Below are 7997 nucleotides of genomic sequence, written 5' to 3' on the forward strand. Positions count from 1 at the left end.
GCGTGACTGCAGAGCTGTGACGGCACTGGCACTGAGTGTCCCCCAGAGAGGGGCTGTGACAGCCACGTCTAGAGCCACCAATCAGCCAGATACACCCGACCTTTCACCCCTCATTACAACCCAAAGAGAGAGGAGCCAGTGCGACTGTATTTTGCATTGAAATAGACTCAGAGAGGGTGAGTGATGTGCTGACGGTCACACAGCCACCAGGAGGGGAATCAGGATTCACATCTCAGCAGTGGGGCTCAGAGAGGCCAGGGTGGTGCCTCTCCCCCTCCACACAGCCTGGGTGAACAAGACAGAGGCTCCCCAAGCTGGGGGGGGCTGTGGCCTCCTCTGGCCCTAAAGACCCCCACCTCTCCAGCCTCTCAACACGTCCCCCGCCTGCCTGTAAGAGGGGCCGCAGCAGCCGGAGGGCTTTCCTTTCCTGCTGTGGCTTCACCCTGGCTTTCTCGGGCGCTCCCGGGTCGGGACCACAGGCTGAGTACTTCCTTGTGGTCCCACACGTGGCCCGGGGCTGTCAGGTACACAAGGAGCCCTCCAGACCTGCCCCGGCAGCTGCGGCTCCTGCCCTGCCCCCGCTGTGGACTTTTCTCTGCCCAAGTAAACAGAAGGCGCCCAGCGCCGGACGTCCTCCCAAACCTCCTCCTGCCACATCCACCACGCTCTGGCCTCAGCGGCAGTGGGAGGTCCAAGCACCCAGGCTCCGGGAGGCTGGAAGCGGGTGTGAACGGTGAGCAGGACGGACACCGGAAGCCGAGAGCGCGTGGGTGATCCGCCGGGCGGGGCTGCGGGCGCCCTGGCCCCAAGAGAAGGTTTCCTCATTGCAGCCAAAAGCATCTTTGCTTTCCTTCCCACCGACATTTGGCTGCCGGTGCAGTCCCCGGATTACAAAGAGCAGAAGTCCTGACTTCTGCTTTGTTGCTGCAGGAAACTGCTGCACACGGTGCGTTCGTCGGAGGCGCCACTCAGCCATGCACCAAGTGCCCCGGGTACGCCGTGAACTCAGACGCGGGAACCGGGAACCCACTATTCCCCGCTTTCCTCATCCTGAGTTTCCATCCCTAGCGCCAGGCCTCTGCCTGGCTCTTTCCACGGAGGTTACGAGGGTGACATCCTGCCCAGGAGTCTGTTTACAGATGCCAAGCCCTTGCTGGCATTTGTGTGCTTGGCTTAGGGGCCCTGCCCTCCGCACTGCCTCATCTGGGCCCCCATGGAACAGGGTTCCGGCCTCAGAACCGTGGCAGCAGAAGCACGCCTGCTCCTTTTTTGCCCAGAAGTCTGGGGGCATGATGCCCAGAAAGGATTTGGAGGTGTGTCCAACAGTCTTGGAGCCTGACCCTCAGGACACGCAGCGTGGCGCCCGCCCAGCCCGGCCTGGACCCGGAGACCCACGCCTCTAGGAGCTGTGACCGCGTGCGGAAAAGGCGCCTCCACCAACCCGGAGACCCACGCCTCTAGGAGCTGTGACCGCGTGCGAAAACGGCACCTCCACCAACCCGGAGACCCACGCCTCTAGGCGCTGTGACCGCGTGCAAAAACGGAGCCTCCACCAACCCGGAGACCCACGCCTCTAGGAGCTGTGACCTCGTGCGAAAAAGGAGCCTCCACCAACCCGGAGACCCACGCCTCTAGGAGCTGTGACCTCGTGCGAAAAAGGCGCCTCCACCAACCCGGAGACCCACGCCTCTAGGAGCTGTGACCGCGTGCGGAAAAGGCGCCTCCACCAACCCGGAGACCCACGCCTCTAGGAGCTGTGACCGCGTGCGAAAACGGCACCTCCACCAACCCGGAGACCCACGCCTCTAGGAGCTGTGACCGCGTGCGAAAACGGAGCCTCCACCAACCCGGAGACCCACGCCTCTAGGAGCTGTGACCTCGTGCGAAAAAGGAGCCTCCACCAACCCGGAGACCCACGCCTCTAGGAGCTGTGACCTCGTGCGAAAAAGGCGCCTCCACCAACCCGGAGACCCACGCCTCTAGGAGCTGTGACCGCGTGCGAAAACGGAGCCTCCACCAACCCGGAGACCCACGCCTCTAGGAGCTGTGACCGCGTGCGAAAACGGAGCCTCCACCAACCCGGAGACCCACGCCTCTAGGAGCTGTGACCTCGTGCGAAAACGGAGCCTCCACCAACCCGGAGACCCACGCCTCTAGGAGCTGTGACCTCGTGCGAAAAAGGAGCCTCCACCAACCCGGAGACCCACGCCTCTAGGAGCTGTGACCTCATGCGAAAAAGGAGCCTCCACCAACCAACCCCTGAGCTCCCCGCTCCCCGTGAGCCTGGGCCCTCAAAGGCCACACCCCAGACAGACACCCACCAACCGCGAGCTACCAGCCTCCTCCTGCCCCTCCCTCGGACGCAGAGGCTCCAGGTGGGGGGACATGGGAATCTGTCGGGGGCTCTAAGGAAGCATGCCTGCAGGCCTCACGCTGGCCCTCCGGAGTCGGAACTTGGCGGAAAGCTCAAGGTGCCTGTCCACCCTCTGGTGGACCTCTCCCGGCCTCAGTGTCCCCATCTGGAGAATGTGACAGCAAGGGTGCCCACCTTCAGGGTTGTCCTGAGGTCAAATGAGAGGAAACAGCCTGCCCTCAGGGTGGGAGCTGCTGTTGGTGCTGCGCCATGATCACTCTCCCCCCGCCTGGATGACCACCTGTCCAGCAATGCAGCGATGGGTGACAAGCACCTTCCAGAGCCAGTCTGGTCCAGTAAATGCAACGGTGGCCGCATTCCCGCATTTACAAATTACAGAGTTCAGGGCCCCCCACCCGGGTCTGGGAGGTGACACCAGCTGCCCAACAGCAATGCCAGTGTTCTAACAGACAATGTCCAGTGGCTTCTAGAGGGCCTTGAGTGACAATGACCACGCCCCCCACCTCCTACCCCTCCCCTGCCCAGGGTGGTGGCACGGGGGAGGGGGCTGGCCTTGGGCCTCTGTGACCCAGACAGGGCAGAGGTGCTCACCGTCCCCGGCCCTGATCCCAGGTGGCCCCCAGCCCCAGGTGGTGCCCTGGGTGTCAGTTACAACTGCGCCCCACGAGCCTGAGACCGTGTCCAGGTGAGGGTTCCGACATCTGGGGCGTTAACCCCTCCTTAGCACTCAGCAGTCACCACCAGCCCCCCCAGGTGTGAGAGGAACCCTGACAGGCGGGCTGGGGACGAGGGCCACAGACACAGGGAGGCCAAGGCAGCTGCCATCTGGGTGGGGGTGGGGCACCCGGGCTCCCCTCATGGAATCGACAGCCCACACCTCCCTGGGCGTCTGTGAAACAGGCGAAGTCCCACCGCCCCGCAGGCTGTCCTGCAGACTCAGGCGGTGAGTGTGAACGCTGAACCTGGCTGGGCAACGCATGCCTGGTCCCCAGGCTGACTCGTGCTGGCGGCGGGACAGACCACACGCGGTGAGAGCTGGGCCACGGGCAGGACAGAGCTGCCCCACGGAAACGCCAGTTCCCGCCCCCAGAGCACCACTCCTTAAGCACCTACTGTGTGCTGCTAGCTCTTCACCTCGCCCACGTTCTGGATTCTGAGCACACATGTGTGCACACACTGACTGGCAAGGGAATTCAGAAGAACTGAATTCAACCACCACCCTGCAGGTCCTGGAGGGGGCAGACAAGTGGCTGGAAGGGGGAGGGCGCCGAGAGCACCAGGGCACTTCCAGGTGGCAGGGAGATGCCTCCCCCAACACCACCCTGCACTGCTGCCCGGGACCAGGGCGCAAAGCCGCCCCCTACAGCGGCCTCGTGGGCTTGGATCTTGTGGGTTAGTGACCCAGCCTGCCGGCGTCTCCAGATCCTTACGTACGAAGGAAAAGTAATTTCTTCCAGTTATGCAGAAATGAAAATATGTGGACCCAAATCAGAGAGATTTCCTGCAGGTGGTAACTCGTTATGCGGATCACCTGGTGACAGAGGAAGGGCTGGTGGGTGGCCCGGAGCAGCCCCAGAGGGTCCTGGAGGAAGATGTCCGCCCCACATCGTCCAGCTCGCCAGCCCGGGGACCCTGGGTGGGCTTGCGAGCAACTGGGTACCACGTCCCTTCCCCCCCATCACACACAGATCAAGGCAACTCCAGAGAGCGCCAGATTCCGACAGAAAATTGGTCCTAATGTGATATCCCCTCCCACCCAGAGTCCGCCTAGCTCTCGGGAGCCCCAGGCGCCACATCTGTTCCTGTGCTCAGTGCCCCTACCCTCCTCTTCCCTCGCATCGTATGAGGGTGGCCCGGCAACAGAGCCCCACGCAGCCGGGCTCTTTAGGGACCAGGCTGTCAGCCGCACAGAACAGAGAACAGAACCCCCTGCCTCCCTGGGACCACCCCCATGCAGAGGACAGAAGGTGGGAGGTGGGGTGACACAGCGAGACCCCAGTGCCCATCACACAGTGCCAGCCCTCTATGAGTGTGCCCTGCCCCTGACCCTGAAAAGATGCCGGGGGTTGCCTGGCATCCAGGGCAGGCAAGAGCTAACCCCCCCAGGGGCCCAACCTCAAGAAGTTTCTCAAACCTTGCGGCAACTTGGGCGAGCGACGAGGGACACAGAATAGCTGCCCTCCCTCTGTCCCCGGCCAGCCCCTGTCCTCTGAGGGCGGCCGCCCTGGGAACCTCCTGTTTCTGGGTCCAGGGGAGGAAACACACGCCCAGTTAGACATAATGATTTGGTGTCCTGGCCGCCAGTCAAAGTCAGGGCCTGATGGTTGCTCAGATCAGCCCCCACGGGAGCACAAGATCTCTATTCTCAAAGGAAATATGTTTCTCCCTGGTCTCTGGAACAGGCCAGAGGTCGGCCAGCCTCAGCCCAAACGGTGGGGAATACAGTTATTCTGGGGATTTTGGGCGGGGGGAGTGGCAGGGGTCTCCACTCCTACAGGGGTCTGAGCACACACGCAGCTCCCAGGGGCCGGAAGGAGGAACAGCCTGGGGCTGTGTGTTCAGAGCCCGGTGGCTCAGAGCGTGGCTTGCCACCAGCCCCGCCGCCTCCTGCTCCACGTAAGCCCGTCTAGGGCTGAATTTCCAGCCATCTGTCCCTCCACGTCGGCTCACACCTCCCTCCCCGCCGTTCCCACAGCCTGGCTCCCAGCCTGCGCAACATGCAGATGGACGGTTCCCAAAGCGTGTGAGCAGAATCGCTGCCACGGGGCTGCGCCCGAGGCCCCGGAGCTGTCAGGATCCAGCGGCTGTTGTTTGAGACCTTCTCCCCACCCACGGGGAGTGGGGCAGGGCCCACCCCCCCAGGACTTCACCCCTCATAATGTTTAACGGCTCCTGCGCTGGGAGGCATGTCCAGGAACCAAAACAAGAGGGGGAGGGGCTAGAGGGAGCTCTGGCCCTCCTCCCCAGCCTGGCCACAGGCACCTCCATCTGTCCTAGGGTCACCCTCTCTGCCCCCCAAACAGTCCCCTGTCACATGGCCCGAGGCCTCTTTGTCAGGAAGCGCGGGCACCGCAGGGGAACCCGCAGGACTCCCCACCTTCCGCACGCAGGTCCCACCTTAGGTCTGACCACACCCCCAGCAGGTCAAGCTCCCGCTCACCTTGGGGGTGGTCAGTGGGCGGGCGCTGAGTGGGCTGGTCCCACCCCGCTGTGGGCTCCAACTTTGTAAAGTGGGGAGGGGGTGCCTCGGGAGGCCCACGCACTCTGCATGGCTGCAGGGAAACCCTAGGACAGCAGCCGCGGGCGGAGTCGGGTGACAGCGCGGCAGCGCGCGGACAGACGGGACACTTACGGTCCGGGGGTCCGGCGGACGGGAGGCGATTGCACTCTCGCGACCCGGCTCCTGAAGTGGCTTTTCCTTCGAACTCGGTCCCTGCCTCCGTAACTTGGGGGCAATCCGCGCGCTGTCTTCTCGCGCCGGCCGCGCTCAGGCGCGAGACGGGGCCGGGGCGCGCGGGGCGGCTGCCCGGGCCATGCCCAGTCGGGCTCCGGGCCGCTCACTCCGCCCGCCGGCCGCCCGCGCGGGAACAAAGCGCGCACGCCGCCCCGGGCGGTCTCCGGCCTCCGCGGCCCGCGCCCGGTCCAGCCGCCGCGCCTTTGGCTCGCGGGCGCCGGCTCCGGCTGCCGCGCGCTCGCCCGAGCGTCTCACGGGGCCCCGCGGCCCCCGCCCCGCGCGCCCCGCCTCCGCCTCCTGCCCCTCGTCGCCGCCGCCGCCGCCGCTGCGCCACCTGCCTCCTGCTCGGCGCCCATCGCGCTCAGCTCCGCCCCGGGGCGCCGGGCTCCGTGCGGGGCCGGCGCGGGAGAGTGGCTCCGCCCGCCGCCGCCCAACGCCGAGGGCCGCCCCCGCCGTCCCAGCCACTCGGGCGGCCGCGGACCCCGGGGCGCGTCCTGAGAAGTCGGCCGAGGGCGCGGGCCAGCCTTGGGGGCCGGAGGCTCTAGGGCGCAGCCGGCGGCCGGGAGCGCGGGTGCGAGTGTGGGGGCTGCGCGGGCGGGTGTGAGCGGGGCGAGTGCGGGTGCGCGGGGTGCCGGGGTGGGAGAGCGGCTGCTGTGGAGAGAGAGGCAGCCCGTGAGGGCAGCGCAGGGTGCCGCGAAGCGCGGAGCGCGGAGACTGCGGGAGCGCGGGATGTCGTGGTGGGGGGGTCGCGGGTGCCGCGGGGGTGGCAGTGTGGGTGCCGTGGGCCGGGAGCGCGGGCTGCCGTGGGGAGAGCCGTGAGGGTGCCGTGCAGGAAGCTCGAGTGGCGCGCTCGGCGGGCCCCTCGCCCGCGCCCACCCCCGCCGCCGCCTCCGCCTCCGCAGGCCGCGCCCTGGGCGGGCGGGTGGGGGCCTGGAGCTGAGCGCGCCGCCGCGCACACCCACCTCGGAGAAGTCGGCGGGCGCCCGCCTCGCAGTTTTACAGCCGCGGCGTCTGGCGTCCCGGCGGGAGGCGAGCGGCAGGAGTCCCTCCTCCGGCCGCCGCGCCCCCCCGCCCGCCGCCTACCGCCTGCCGCCTGCCGCCTGCCGCCTGCCGCCTGCCGCGTGGGCCGGGCCGGGCTGGGGCCGCCTCCACGCTCGGCCGGCAGGGGGCGCCCTCTCGCCGCGCCCCGCACCGCGCGCCCTGGTGGCCTCTGCCCCACGCTGACCGAGTTACTGAGCGGAGTGCGGGGGCGCAGGATCCCGGCTCACAGCTTCTGGCCTGGGGCGTTTGCGTGTGCTCGGCATTTATCTGCGTCCCATTCGTTTAATGTCACCCTGCAGGAACGCCCAAGCCGCTGCCCTGGCCTCTGTGCGCCCCGCTTCTCCCTGCCTGCAACCCTTGCCCCACCTCCCTACCCGCAGCCACTTTGCCTCTTTCCTTAAAGTGCTTTGCGGCATATCTGGTGCATTTGCCCGGTTGGTACATTTTAGCAAAATCGGTGCCTTTTCCCTTCCTTCTTCCTCCAACAGACACAGACTATTTCTTAGAGACAAGCTGGGGTCCCAAGGTCACGGTCTTAGGAGACAGAGGGGCCAGAACTTCAGAACAGTACAGCCCTGATTTGCATCTCATTTGGCATAAATCTGCATGCAAAGGTCCAAGGTCCCCAATTCCCAAGTACAAAAATACAGCGATGTGCCAAAAAATATCCTTCTTCTTGACTGAGCCCTGCCCACTGGGGCGAGCTAGGCAGAGGAAGCTGGTGGGAACACAATGCAAGGCTCTGGGGGGGGGCACCCCTGCCCCATCCTGGTGGCCACCCCCAGGGGCACTGCTCCGGGATCTGTCAGCTGGGTCACCAACTAGCCGTGTGGCCCCCACCAGTCCCTTGACCTCCTGGGCCTCTGTCCTTGTGGAAATGAGGGGTGTGGTGAAGGATTACTTGGAACACAAATGTCTGGCATCTCCCATCCCCTGGCTTTCAGAATGTGATCAGGTGTGGACCCCTCCTGTCCTGGGAGAAGAGCAAAGGGTCCTGAACCCGTGTCACAGAAGAACGTGGATCTAAAAGCAAGTGTTCCAGACTTCATACATCAGTGTTTATTCATACCGGCTCCCTTACTTCATGGACGCTGAGGCACCACAGATTTTAAGATGCACCATCATTTT

At 65.4% G+C, this 7997-nt stretch overlaps 1 protein-coding gene across 4 annotated transcripts in view; it reads right to left on the reverse strand.

The window, feature by feature from the left end:
- LOC309649212 (protein CBFA2T3) overlaps window positions 1–6907 on the reverse strand; it is a 65900-nt gene extending 58993 nt beyond the window's left edge. Inside the window, exons 1-2 of one of the 4 annotated variants that reach the window (XM_082438948.1) lie at window positions 6791–6895; window positions 5727–6476 (exon numbers count right to left, since the gene is read on the reverse strand). The gene's annotated coding sequence lies outside the window, so the exon portion shown is untranslated. Of the gene's footprint in view, window positions 1–5726; window positions 6679–6790 lie in introns of those variants that run through there. The other 3 variants (XM_082438947.1, XM_082438949.1, XM_082438946.1) reach the window with 3 other exon arrangements.
- Between the last annotated feature and the right edge of the window lie 1090 nt (window positions 6908–7997).

Source organism: Balaenoptera physalus, assembly GCF_965194825.1.
Source record: "Balaenoptera physalus genome assembly, chromosome: 19".
Lineage (NCBI taxonomy): Eukaryota > Metazoa > Chordata > Mammalia > Artiodactyla > Balaenopteridae > Balaenoptera > Balaenoptera physalus.